This window comes from Lissotriton vulgaris, unplaced genomic scaffold (assembly GCF_964263255.1).
Source record: "Lissotriton vulgaris unplaced genomic scaffold, aLisVul1.2 SCAFFOLD_485, whole genome shotgun sequence".
NCBI classification, from domain to species: domain Eukaryota; kingdom Metazoa; phylum Chordata; class Amphibia; order Caudata; family Salamandridae; genus Lissotriton; species Lissotriton vulgaris.
Genome location: NW_028244829.1, coordinates 895,128 through 908,776, shown reverse-complemented (window position 1 = coordinate 908,776; position 13,649 = coordinate 895,128). Strand labels below are relative to the sequence as shown.

The following is a 13,649-nucleotide window of genomic DNA, read 5'->3' as shown; positions in this document are numbered from 1 at the left end:
GAAGCACATTCACACCCATATCCTTGCATAAGTTCTTCTTCCCAGAGCAGACGGCATCTATCATGTGAACCATGCACATAAGAACGGTGGAGGCCTCACTATCATCCATGCATCCTCCTGGTCCTGCACCCTAGGCAAGTAACACTCAATGCCATGGAGCTGCTGAAATGCCATTTCCAACTCTCTGCAACGTATCCCATCTCTCATCTACGGGCCTCCAGGGCAAGACAAGGACTTCAGTGATGGATTCTCAGCTCTCCTCATCACTATGTCCATCCGACATGCCCACAACACCACCCTCTTGCGTGACTTCATCCTCCCAGACAACACAAGCTCACTAAAAACAAGAGACACCCTCTTTGACCTCATATACACTGTCAATGCAATACAGCATATCACATAACCAACGCGCTCTAATGGCCATCCAATGTAAACCACTGTTACCCCAAGTTTTGAATGACCACTTTGTATCCAAATCTCTGTGCTCACCATCCTACCAGCAAACCAAGATTGACACAAAAATGAATTGCAAACCTTCAGAGACGTCAAAGACTTTTCCATAGACAACCTAATCTTTGAACTCATTTCTTACCCAATTAATTCCACATCCGATGAAAACGCCCTTCTAAAAAACGTCAACACTTTTTGGGAAAATTATATGAACATCCATGCCCCAATTGAAACATGCAAGTGCAAGCCAAAGCCCTCAGTACCCTAGTGCTTTAAAGACCTTGCTGACAATAAATGATCCATCTGCGGACAGGAAAGCAGAATGGAAATAAGCAGAACCCAAATGATCTTGTGCCATTGAAGTACCTCTGTGCAACACATAGACAACTCATCACTCATCAGCCAAAGCAAAGTAACATACCACTATCATCAATTAGGTCACCAACAGAAGGAGAAGGCTTTTGAAGACAACTAAGCTCTGCATCAACCCGCTGCTACCTCCATGCATTTCTCATGCCCCAGAAAAGTGCAATACTATCAACTTCTTCTTCAGTGAAAAAAACAACAGAAGATCTCACAGTACACTAACAACCACAAGCATGCTTCATCCCTTATGACCAGCTCTTTCTGTAGAATCCCATATTGGTCAGCTTTCAAAGCCCTATATCTAGCAGACCTCAACCACATACTCAGCTCCCTCAAAGCCACTTCATATGAAGATGATGGCTTACCCTTCTCCTTAATTAAATCTCTCTCTGGGAATGCTCTCTTACCCCTACTCGCCGATGTTAATGCCCCAGCCCCATTCAAGGCATATTCCCAGAAGTGCTCACAACAGGCCAGATTCTTCCGCTCCTAAAGAAACCTACACCCTGATGACCTCAACAACTACCTCCCCATCACTCACTTACCACTTATCAACAACGCAATCTATCTTCAAATCCAAGATCACATCAATAATAACTATCTGCTGCATGAACCCCAGTCTGGCTTCAGATCTCACTGCAGTAGGAAGAACACTAACTTACATATCATAAACAATACCTTACTGACCACAGATGAAACTGACCCCTGACTCCTGATATTGCTGGACCTCTCAGCTGCCTTCGACACATACACAGTCAACCATCCCACCCTCATTTTCACCCTGCAATATTAAACAGGTTTCACTGGGTATGTCCTTCATTGGTTTTCTTTCTACATTTTCAACCTATACCAGTTTGTTCACCCGGGCATCTCCACACCTCAAATGATCGCTTTCACCCTCACAATCCCCCAGAGTTCCATATTGTCTCCTGTTATCTTCAACCTAGGCAAGGAGCCAGTTGGTTCTCCACTCAAAGATAACAAAACCAAGATTCACCAACAGGCTGATGATACACAAATCTACTTTCAAGTATCCTCTACTTCAAACTGGTAATGCTTCAAACACCACCTGCATATCATCCAGACCTGGATTTCAGGTGCCTACCTGAAACTCAACCCAACCAAGAGCAAATTATTGTTATTTGCCAAGAACAACAAACAAGAGGCAGTTTAAATCTAGCTCAATGATATGAACTGTGATGGCTTAAACCCCCAACTTTCATTGAATGGCATGTCACTATCAGTCACCTTAGACACCATCCTCACCGTGAAAGAGTGCATGGCCAAAAAAACAAAGATGGACAAGTACCAGCTCCTTCTTCTAAATAAATTGAAACTGTTTTTGCAGAAATCGACTTCAGAACTGCTGTTAAACACCTCGTACTCTGACATATGGATGGCAGTAATGACCTACTTCATGACTTTCCAGACTTTTTTTAAATTTATTGTGAGTATGGAGCTAAATCCCAGTGAGTGTGATATGTTCTGCTGTCTGAAATGGTTGCACGGGCTGACACTATCCCAAATGACCTGAGACCACTTGACAGCTTTGAACAGGTTTATCTCAAGCAGCAGCTGTATTAAATTACTTAAATCATCAAGCAAGCACTCCAAGGTCTACCAGAAATCATAAAATATAATTGGTAAATGATAGGATATATGGATGAGGAGGGCACCTTTTCCTGCCTGAAGTGTGACGTGAGGATGAGTGTTTGACTGGGTTCTGGCAGCCATCTTGTGCAGGCTTAGGGGGCTGTGGAACAGTGCCTTCTGTGTTGCTGATGCATTCTAGAACATTCTGAGTGCTGCAATGTTTGAGGGTCTGCACCCTTTCAAGAAGCACAGGTCCTGCTGGGCAGTTAGTGTAGTTGAAGAACAGTGCTGGCATGCGATTAGCTTAAATATGCTTCAGAGTCCATTTTCAAAAACCAAGTGTGAGGCTTGGTATCTCGGACAGATTCCGGGTACATTATCCTGGCTGCTGGTGTGAGGTTACAGAACCATTGTTCAGGAATAGAAGTCTGGGGTATTTGCTGCTGTGTATCCTGGGCTATACAGTCCATGAGCTAAGGTGTTTGGGCCTGATTACCATGTCTGAGGAACCGCCTCAGACAGGCTGTCAGTGGCGTTCCCTCGCCCATCGTAACAGGGATCTCAGTCCGCCATATTACAATGGCTTCTGAATGGGTGGGGGTCGGAAGCACAGACCACCATGATCCTGAAAGGCAGGTTTTATCCAACAGCCCGTCGGACCTCCATGTAGTCCCAGAATGGCGGAATTGCCTGTCCAGATCCACACCGACCCGAACACCACCCTCAGAGGCACCCTGATCTACCGACCTCCGGGACCACGCACCCAATTCAGCGAGGACATCGCCGACTTCGTCAGCCCGCATGCCCTCCCCTCCGCCGACTACATCCTCAACTTCCACCTGGAGAACAACAACGACCGCAACACCAGCACCCTGCTCGACAACCTCGCCAATCTTGGACTCAAGCAGCTGGTGTCCACCCCCACCCACCTCGCCGGACACACACTCGACGCAGTCTTCTCTTCCAGCACAGACATCGACTTCAGCCACGCCACAGAGCTTCAATGGACGGACCATAGCTGCGTCCACTTCACCTTCAAGAGAACGACGACCCACCACCACCAGCAACAGGCTGCCCGCAGAAGCTGGAACAAGATCACAGCAGACCAGCTCGCCACCTCCCTGAGCCAGCACCCTCCTGCCAGCTCAGCGAACCCCAGCCAGGCCGCCGACAACCTCACGAAGTGGATCAGCAACTGCGCGGACGAGCTCGCCCCGCTTAGGACCCCGCCCAGCAGACCCGGCAGCAAGAAAGCCCCATGGTTCACCGACGAACTCAAGAGCTCCAAGAAGAACTGCCGAGCCCTCGAGAAAGTCTGGAGAAGGGAACCTACACCGGACAACAGGACCACCTTCAAGCTGGCCACCCGGAAGCACCACCAGCTGATCCGCGCCGCCAAGAAACCTGCATTCAAGGACCGGCTGGACAACAACGCACACAACTGCAAGGAACTCTTCAACATCGTGAAAGAGCTATCCAACCCCAGCGCAGGAAACAACGACATCACCCCATCACAAGACCTCTGCAACTCCCTCGCTTCATACTTCCACAACAAGATCGCGGACATACACAACAGCTTCAACAACCAACCAACGCACACCAAGACCGAACAACCACCCCCCACCACCACCCTCCACGCCTGGACCCCGATCAGCACCGAAGACACCATCCGCACGATGAACTCCATCCACTCCGGATCACCGACCGACCCCTGCCCTCACCACGTCTTCAACAAGGCTGACGCTGTCATCGCACCCCACCTGCGAGACATCATCAACACATCCTTCGACACCGCCACCTTCCCTGAGAGCTGGAAGCACGCCAAACTCAGCGCTCTACTCAAGAAACCCACAGCAGACCCCACCGAACTCAGGAATTACCGCCCCATCTCGCTCCTCCCGTTTCCAGCCAAAGTCATCGAGAAGACCGTCAACAAGCAGATGGCCGCCTTCCTCGAGACGAATGGATCCCTCGACCCCTCACAGTCCGGCTTCCGAGCCAATCACAGCACCGAGACCGCCCTCATCGCCGCCACCGATGACATCCGAGCCCTGATGGACAACGGAGAAACAGCGGCCCTCATCCTCCTAGACCTCTCCGCGGCATTCGACACTGTCTGCCACCGCACCCTAGTACAGCGCCTCAGCAACGTCGGAATCCAGGACAAGGCGCTGGAATGGATCATCTCCTTCCTCGACGGAAGAACACAGAGAGTCCACCTACCACCGTACAAGTCAGAGGCCACCGAAGTCATCTGCGGCGTCCCTCAAGGATCCTCTCTGAGCCCCACCCTCTTCAACGTCTACATGAGCCCCCTCGCGGCCATCGCACGCCAGCACAACCTCAACATAATCTCCTACGCCAACAACACCCAGCTGATCCTCTCCCTGACCAACGACCCCGCCGCCGCCAGAGCCAACCTGCACGAAGGGATGAAAGAGGTAGCCGAGTGGATGACGACCAGCCGCCTGAAACTGAACACGGACAAGACGGAGGTCCTCATCCTGGGCTCCTCACCCTCCGCCTGGGACGACTCCTGGTGGCCTCCCGCCCTGGGCACCGCACCCAAACCGACAGACCATGCACGCAACCTGGGCTTCATCCTGGACTCCTCCCTCTCCATGACCAGGCAAGTCAACAACGTCTCCTCGGCGTGCTTCAACATCCTACGCATGCTACGGAAGATCTTCTGGTGGATCCCCACCGAGACCAGGAAGACCGTCACCCAGGCCCTCGTCACCAGCCGACTGGACTACGGCAATGCCCTCTACGCCGGTACCACCGCCAAGCTCCAGAAGAGACTCCAGCGGATCCAGAACGCCTCAGCCAGACTCATCCTCGACATCCCACAAACCAGCCACATCTCCGGACATCTGAGAGACCTTCACTGGCTCCCCGTCAGCAAAAGAATCACCTTCCGCCTCCTCACCCACGCACACAAAGCCCTACACGACCAAGGCCCGAGCTACCTCAACAGCCGAGTCAACTTCTACGCTCCCAAACGCCACCTCCGATCAGCCAACCACGCCCTCGCCGCCGTCCCCCGCATCCGAAGAGCGACGACAGGAGGAAGGTCCTTCTCCTACCTGGCCGCCAAGACCTGGAACTCCCTCCCGACCGACCTGCGCCTGACCCAAGACCACCTCTCCTTCAGGAAGAAGCTGAAGACCTGGCTGTTCGAGCAGTAGCGGCACCCCCCCCCCCCCCCCCCCCCCCCCCACCCCCAGCGCCTTGAGACCCTACGGGTATGTAGCGCGCTCTATAAATGTCAGTGATTGATTGATTGATTGATAGGGATTACAATATTCCTTTCTGTGGGTCATCCGGCGCCGGTGAAACTGCAGTGAAACGGCAGGCAAAAACGGATTTGGGGCCCGCTATGTCCCCCCTAACCCACTGGACCAGGGACATAGGCCACGGGGCACCTATGGTGCCCCCCTACATATCCCTCCCTATACCATGTGTTAGCACTGCATGGTGCCTGTCATGTAGTGCAGAGATATGTGTGGGATGTCTGTTTTGTCTTGCGGCAGTTGCGGCAGAGCTCAGCACCCGCCGCAATACAAAACATGCAAAAACAACAGGTGATGGACCGAATGTGGATCAATGTCACACATTCAACCCAGTCCAAAGATCTGGGCCCAAATCCATCGTTTTTTTGCACTCCACACCACCCTGGGTTAGACTATGGCGATATGCAAATCAGCTCTGACCCTGTGCCCCATGGGAACAGTCCAGTCCGAACTACAAAAGCCATGCCCTTCCCAGAACGGAATCAAGCATCCGAGGACCGGACCGGTTTCGAGGTAACACCTCTCATCAGCCCGGCTAGCTTGACTCCAAGTGGTGTGGAGTGCCTGGGACCCACGTCTGGGCATCCCCAGCGCACTTATGGCGGCAATTGCAAAAACAACAGGTGATGGACCGAATGTGGATCAATGTCACACATTCAACCCAGTCCAAAGATCTGGGCCCAAATCCATCGTTTTTTTGCACTCCACACCACCCTGGGTTAGACAATGGCGATATGCAAAGCAGCTCTGACCCTGTGCCCCATGGGAACAGTCCAGTCCGAACTACAAAAGCCATGTCCTTCCCAGAACGGAATCAAGCATCCGAGGACCGGACCGGTTTCGAGGTAACACCTCTCATCAGCCCGGCTAGCTTGACTCCAAGTGGTGTGGAGTGCCTGGGACCACGTCTGTATATTTACAACAAGGGGTGGTGAGGGACAGAGTCTCTGAATTAAGCAGAAAGCTCTCACCCAGTCAAGAGATCAGGGCTAGATCCAACACCGTTTTTTAGCTCACTGCACCATCCCAGTTTCAGAACCTGGCTGTATGCAAATTAGTCTGTTCCTGTCCCAGTGCATGATGGGAACAGGGCAAACCAAACTACAAAAGCCAATTCTTACACTGGGAAGGAAACAAGCTCCCGGGGACCGGTTTCTGGCATTACAGCCGTCTTCGGCCCGGTTTGCTTGAATCCTGATGGTGCAATGAGCAAGGGTCTCACATCTGAGAATACCCTTCCACGCTTAGGGTGGACAAAAATATTTACAACAAGGGGTGGTGAGGGACAGAGTCTCTGAATTAAGCAGAAAGCTCTCACCCAGTCAAGAGATCAAGGCTAGATCCAACACCGTTTTTTAGCTCACTGCACCATCCCAGTTTCAGAACCTGGCTGTATGCAAATTAGTCTGTTCCTGTCCCAGTGCATGATGGGAACAGGGCAAACCAAACTACAAAAGCCAATTCTTACACTGGGAAGGAAACAAGCTCCCGGGGACCGGTTTCTGGCATTACAGCCGTCTTCGGCCCGGTTTGCTTGAATCCTGATGGTGCAATGAGCAAGGGTCTCACATCTGAGAATACCCTTCCACGCTTAGGGTGGACAAAAATATTTACAACAAGGGGTGGTGAGGGACAGAGTCTCTGAATTAAGCAGAAAGCTCTCACCCAGTCAAGAGATCAGGGCTAGATCCAACACCGTTTTTTAGCTCACTGCACCATCCCAGTTTCAGAACCTGGCTGTATGCAAATTAGTCTGTTCCTGTCCCAGTGCATGATGGGAACAGGGCAAACCAAACTACAAAAGCCAATTCTTACACTGGGAAGGAAACAAGCTCCCGGGGACCGGTTTCTGGCATTACAGCCGTCTTCGGCCCGGTTTGCTTGAATCCTGATGGTGCAATGAGCAAGGGTCTCACATCTGAGAATACCCTTCCACGCTTAGGGTGGACAAAAATATTTACAACAAGGGGTGGTGAGGGACAGAGTCTCTGAATTAAGCAGAAAGCTCTCACCCAGTCAAGAGATCAGGGCTAGATCCAACACCGTTTTTTAGCTCACTGCACCATCCCAGTTTCAGAACCTGGCTGTATGCAAATTAGTCTGTTCCTGTCCCAGTGCATGATGGGAACAGGGCAAACCAAACTACAAAAGCCAATTCTTACACTGGGAAGGAAACAAGCTCCCGGGGACCGGTTTCTGGCATTACAGCCGTCTTCGGCCCGGTTTGTGCGCTGGGCATTCCCAGCGCACTTATGGCGGCAATTGCAAAAACAACAGGTGATGGACCGAATGTGGATCAATGTCACACATTCAACCCAGTCCAAAGATCTGGGCCCAAATCCATCGTTTTTTTGCACTCCACACCACCCTGGGTTAGACAATGGCGATATGCAAATCAGCTCTGACCCTGTGCCCCATGGGAACAGTCCAGTCCGAACTACAAAAGCCATGTCCTTCCCAGAACGGAATCAAGCATCCGAGGACCGGACCGGTTTCGAGGTAACACCTCTCATCAGCCCGGCTAGCTTGACTCCAAGTGGTGTGGAGTGCCTGGGACCCACGTCTGGGCATCCCCAGCGCACTTATGGCGGCAATTGCAAAAACAACAGGTGATGGCCCGAATGTGGATCAATGTCACACATTCAACCCAGTCCAAAGATCTGGGCCCAAATCCATCGTTTTTTTGCACTCCACACCACCCTGGGTTAGACAATGGCGATATGCAAATCAGCTCTGACCCTGTGCCCCATGGGAACAGTCCAGTCCGAACTACAAAAGCCATGTCCTTCCCAGAACGGAATCAAGCATCCGAGGACCGGACCAGTTTCGAGGTAACACCTCTCATCAGCCCGGCTAGCTTGACTCCAAGTGGTGTGGAGTGCCTGGGACCCACGTCTGGGCATCCCCAGCGCACTTATGGCGGCAATTGCAAAAACAACAGGTGATGGACCGAATGTGGATCAATGTCCCACATTCAACCCAGTCCAAAGATCTGGGCCCAAATCCATCATTTTTTTGCACTCCACACCACCCTGGGTTAGACAATGGCGAGTCAAGCTAGCTGGGCTGATGAGAGGTGTTACCTCGAAACCGGTCCGGTCCTCGGATGCTTGATTCCGGTCTGGGAAAGATATGGCTGTGTAGTTCGGACTGGACTGTTCCCATGGGGCACAGGGTCAGAGCTGATTTGCATAAAGCCATTATCTAACCCAGGGTGGTGTGGAGTGCAAAAAACGATGGATTTAGGCCCAGATCCTTGTACTGGGGTAAATGTAAGACATTGATCTACATTCTGTCCATCAAATAGTTTTTTGTAATTTTCTCCCTGAGTGTACTGGGGTAGCTCAGACGTTGGTCCCAGAGCCTCCACACCACTGGAGTCAAGCTAGCCGGGCTGATGAGAGGTGTTACCTCGAAACCGGTCCGGTCCTCGGATGCTTGATTCCGGTCTGGGAAAGATATGGCTGTGTAGTTCGGACTGGACTGTTCCCATGGGGCACAGGGTCAGAGCTGATTTGCATAAAGCCATTATCTAACCCAGGGTGGTGTGGAGTGCAAAAAACGATGGATTTAGGCCCAGATCCTTGTACTGGGGTGAATGTAAGACATTGATCTACATTCTGTCCATCAAAGGTTTTTTTGTAATTTTCTCCCTGAGTGTACTGGGGTAGCTCAGACGTGGGTTCCAGAGCCTCCACACCACTGGAGTCAAGCTAGCCGGGCTGATGAGAGGTGTTACCTCGAAACCGGTCCGGTCCTTGGATGCTTGATTCCGGTCTGGGAAAGATATGGCTGTGTAGTTCGGACTGGACTGTTCCCATGGGGCACAGGGTCAGAGCTGATTTGCATAAAGCCATTATCTAACCCAGGGTGGTGTGGAGTGCAAAAAACGATGGATTTAGGCCCAGATCCTTGTACTGGGGTGAATGTAAGACATTGATCTACATTCTGTCCATCAAATTGTTTTTTGTAATTTTCTCCCCGCATTACAAAACATGGGCAATGCGACCGCCATCCGTATTTGCTCTGTGGGACCACCGCCTTGTTGGCGGGTGGTCCCAAATATGATTGGATGGCGGACGGAAGAAAGTCCATCCGCTCTCCTAATGACCTCCTTTGTTCAGATTATGGGAAGCAGATGTAATATTTGCCTATTGGTATTAGGTATAACAAATTATCTTTATTTTTTTTTTATCCAGTTGACCACTTGATTAAATGTTACGCTTAGGGGAGAGAATGTGGTGTTACATCCAGAGCTGCAGACTTTACAACTGGAGAACCATGTTGGAGTTTCTGTTTCAGCTCGACATTCTGTGATTATGTTCAAATCACTTCATCGCCCCATGCCTACAACCAAAAAGGAGTTTGTCCTTTTATGATGTAACCAATGCACATGTAAACAATTCCAATATCTGACCAGCCTTCATTATATAAAACTGTTAAACAAAAGGATAAATAGTGTTTTCCACACTTCTGTCATTGGACTATACGTGGACTACATATGGGTGATAATTGTGCTACATTTGGGCTCCTTTTTCTCTGGTGGCCATCTTGGGAGACTTCGATTAAATTCATTAAACTTTATTCGATCTGATTTAGAAACATAGATCATAAAAGTGTACATAAAAACAGTAAACCATTTTTCTTTTTACAATACAGTGAGAATTAACTAAATCCAGTAGGTAAAAACGGGTGTTACAAAGCCCGGTTCAGAGCAACTTCAGGTTAACAGAATAGTAAAGTTCAATGTTTCGCAAGATCAATCTCATGTACTTCGTGAAAAATACGCAATAAGTTGTCCAAGTAAGATGTACCACTCCAATACCTGACCAGTCTGCTCTATATAAAACTGCAAACTTTTGCCATTGGGTTATATGTGGGCTACATCTGGGTTATATTTGTGCTACATTTAGTCTCTTTTTTCTCTGGTGGCAATCTTATTAGGCTTATTTGTTATGAAGTTTCCTAATTTCCTCATTTACTGCAGTCTCCTCAGTTGGAAATGCTTTCAGTTTTTTACTTTGATTCCATCAAGAAGGCATTCAGATCTGTCACACATTTGAAATAAATTCATAATGTTAGCCCTCTAGTTGCTCATTAGATCACTGTAGTAAAGCTACTGCTCACCAGGGTGTTAACTGGAAGTCTACTGCTGGTATTGAAAGTGATTGATTCAGTCTGCATGTCAGAATGTTCTAATGAAATAGAAGAGAATTTGAGATCTCACTTAAAGCATGCCCTAATTTTTCTTTCTGCAGCACTAACCATCATTTCTATGGCAAAATGAACCACCTCATTTTGTTCATTTTTAAATTAAATGTTTTAAGTGTTACCAGTTTATTCTAATCAAGATAGCTTCAGGTGTGCCATAATTTTGTCATAAGTAAGACTGTTAGCACTCTAGTTGTTCTTTAGAACACTCTGGGAAGCTGCTGTAGAACACAAAGGAATCAACTGTTAGGCTGCTCCGGTTGAAACATAACAGGAAGATATTTGAGATCTCACTTAAAACATGTCCTAATTTTTCTTTCTACGGTACTAACCATAATTTCTATGACAAAATGAACCCCCTTTTTTTGTACATTTTTAAATTAAATGTTGTTTATTCCCATCAAGATGGCTTCAGGGGTGCCATAATTTTGTCATAAGACTGTTAGCTCTCGGGGGCGTGGCTAAGCACGCGAATGCAATGGACGCCTTAGGGTAGAGCTCCGGTCCAAGCTCCCCTTCCCGGCAAATTTATCCGCTGAATTAACACCCACAGCAGGCCGAAAATAGCAGGCGCCGCTGCAGAACATTGAGAATGTGTGCCCAGCCAATTTTGGGGAAAATCGGAGACGTCGAACGGCACCGAGGTTTTTGCAGAGCAGAGGCCGGGCGGGTCGGCGCCGGAAAGACAGAGGCTCCAGCGGGAAAGGTAGGCCCAGAGGTGCGGCCTACGACCGGCATTGACGGGGCTGGCGGGGCCAGCCGGACTCACATGAGGCATACCCGGGAGCTAACCCTACAGCACAGAGAGCGCCGATTCCCGCGCACTGCCCACCTTGACAACCGCACACAGGGAGAATGAAATAGCGAGGCAGCGGCAGGAGGGCGCAGAGCGCCGGCCGAAGCACTGAGGGCGGGAACGGAGTGAGACCGAGTGGCGCAATCGGACCAGAGGCCCGGGGCCGACAACCATTGAGACCCTGAACCAGACTCCCACACGAGATTGTGAAGGCGGGCGGCGGTGGCTGCGGGGACGCTGGTGGCTGTGGCCTAGAGTACGGATGGCAGGAGGGCGCATGGAATGCAGGCACAAGAAGGACGACTGTAGAGTGCGCGGCTGACCACCGCTAACACGAGGAACGCGAGCACAGAAGCCCGCGACTGGGGGAGCGCCTAGCCACTGACAGGCCCCACGCACGCAGAGGCAGGAACGGGGAGGTGAGGCGTGTAGCGCCCCCATTGCTGGCTGAAATACACACAGAGGAACCACTCGTGGGGCATGTGAGGGGCTGTTGGACCGGGCCGCAAGATCGTGACCCCCCCCGGGGAGGAGGCTCAGCCGCGACGTGGTGTAAGGACGGCGGCACCATGACCTGACCGACAGACAGACACTGAGATATACCGGAGAACACCGCGTTGGTCGGGGAGCGGACTAAAGGTGCCACAGAGCGCTGGCAAAGTGCAAGCAAACTGTTACTGCCTTGGGACCCACAGCCCTGCAGATTCACGCCCGACACACAGTCCGGTGGCTGCGCTATCGCTGCTCCCGCTGAAGTAACCGAGTGTGCACCAGGGCGCTGATGTCAGGCGGGACCAGAACCCGGACTGGGACCGGGAGCACAAACCCTATGGGCAAAATGGACAAGACTGGGAAGAGCACCAATCCGGATCAAACGGCGGCCAAGCTTGACACCATGCTGGCCGCCATGGAGAGGCTGGTGGAGTCCATCCAACTAACTAGCACCTCCCTGGCAACCAAAATTGATAGTGTCGTGATCGACCTCACACACCTAAGAGCTGACCATAAAAAACTGGCGGACCTGGAAGGCGACATGAAAGAGCTCCAGCCCCAAGTCAGCCAGTCCAATAAACAGATGCAGGACCTCTTGAACAGGGTGGAATTCCTAGAAGAAAGAGCGGAGGATGCGGAAGGTAGGGCACGGAGGAACAACGTGCGACTAGTGGGGGTACCAGAAAAATGGGAAGGAAGGAACCCTGAGGACCACATGGAAAAGTGGTTAAGGGACACACTACCAGAGGGGTCACTCTCTCTGCACTTTGTGGTGGAGTGTGCACACCGGGTTCCGACAAGGCCATTACCAACGGGCTCCAACCCAAGACCTATGCTGCTCCGCATACTGAACTACAGAGACAGAGACTCCATCCTGCGCGAAACACGCAAACTTCAAGACGTGCGGATCGAGAACATGACAGTGATGTTCTTTCCAGATTATACGGTGCAGGTGCAAAGACAAAGACATTCTTTCCTGGCAATGAAGAGGCGCCTGAGGCAGCTCGGCCTACAATACTCTCTTCTGTTTCCTGCCAAACTGAGGGTGGTGGCCCACGAGAAAACGCATTTCTTTACTGACCCAGACGAAGTGGAGGCATGGCTCGACAGTGGCACGGACATGACCCCTAAGGGAGCCACCAACATCGCTGCTCGGCGACACTCCGGGGGAACCCGGCGGAGACGCAGACCCCGACAGAGACCACAGGGTGGTGCGCGAGACACGGCAGGTGTACACCCACCCGGCAGACGCCGCGCAGCAGGAGAAACAGGATGCCCTTCGCTTGGTGATGGAACTCAGCCGATCCCCTGCGCAGAGTGAAGCGGCGGGCGGCAGCCCTCGGAATCTCCCTAGGAGGAACGGCCTGACGTCACACCACAGACAGCGGATTTCATAAACTAACTGGACGTTGGGACGTGCTGCCCCTGGGACGCCTGCTGAGGAATAC

General features: G+C 51.1%; 1 protein-coding gene across 1 annotated transcript in view; it reads right to left on the bottom strand.

Annotated features, from left to right (window-relative positions):
- LOC147666710 (actin-related protein 3B-like) overlaps window positions 1-13,649 on the bottom strand; it is a 605,074-nt gene that overhangs the window by 321,272 nt on the left and 270,153 nt on the right. The window lies entirely within an intron of this gene.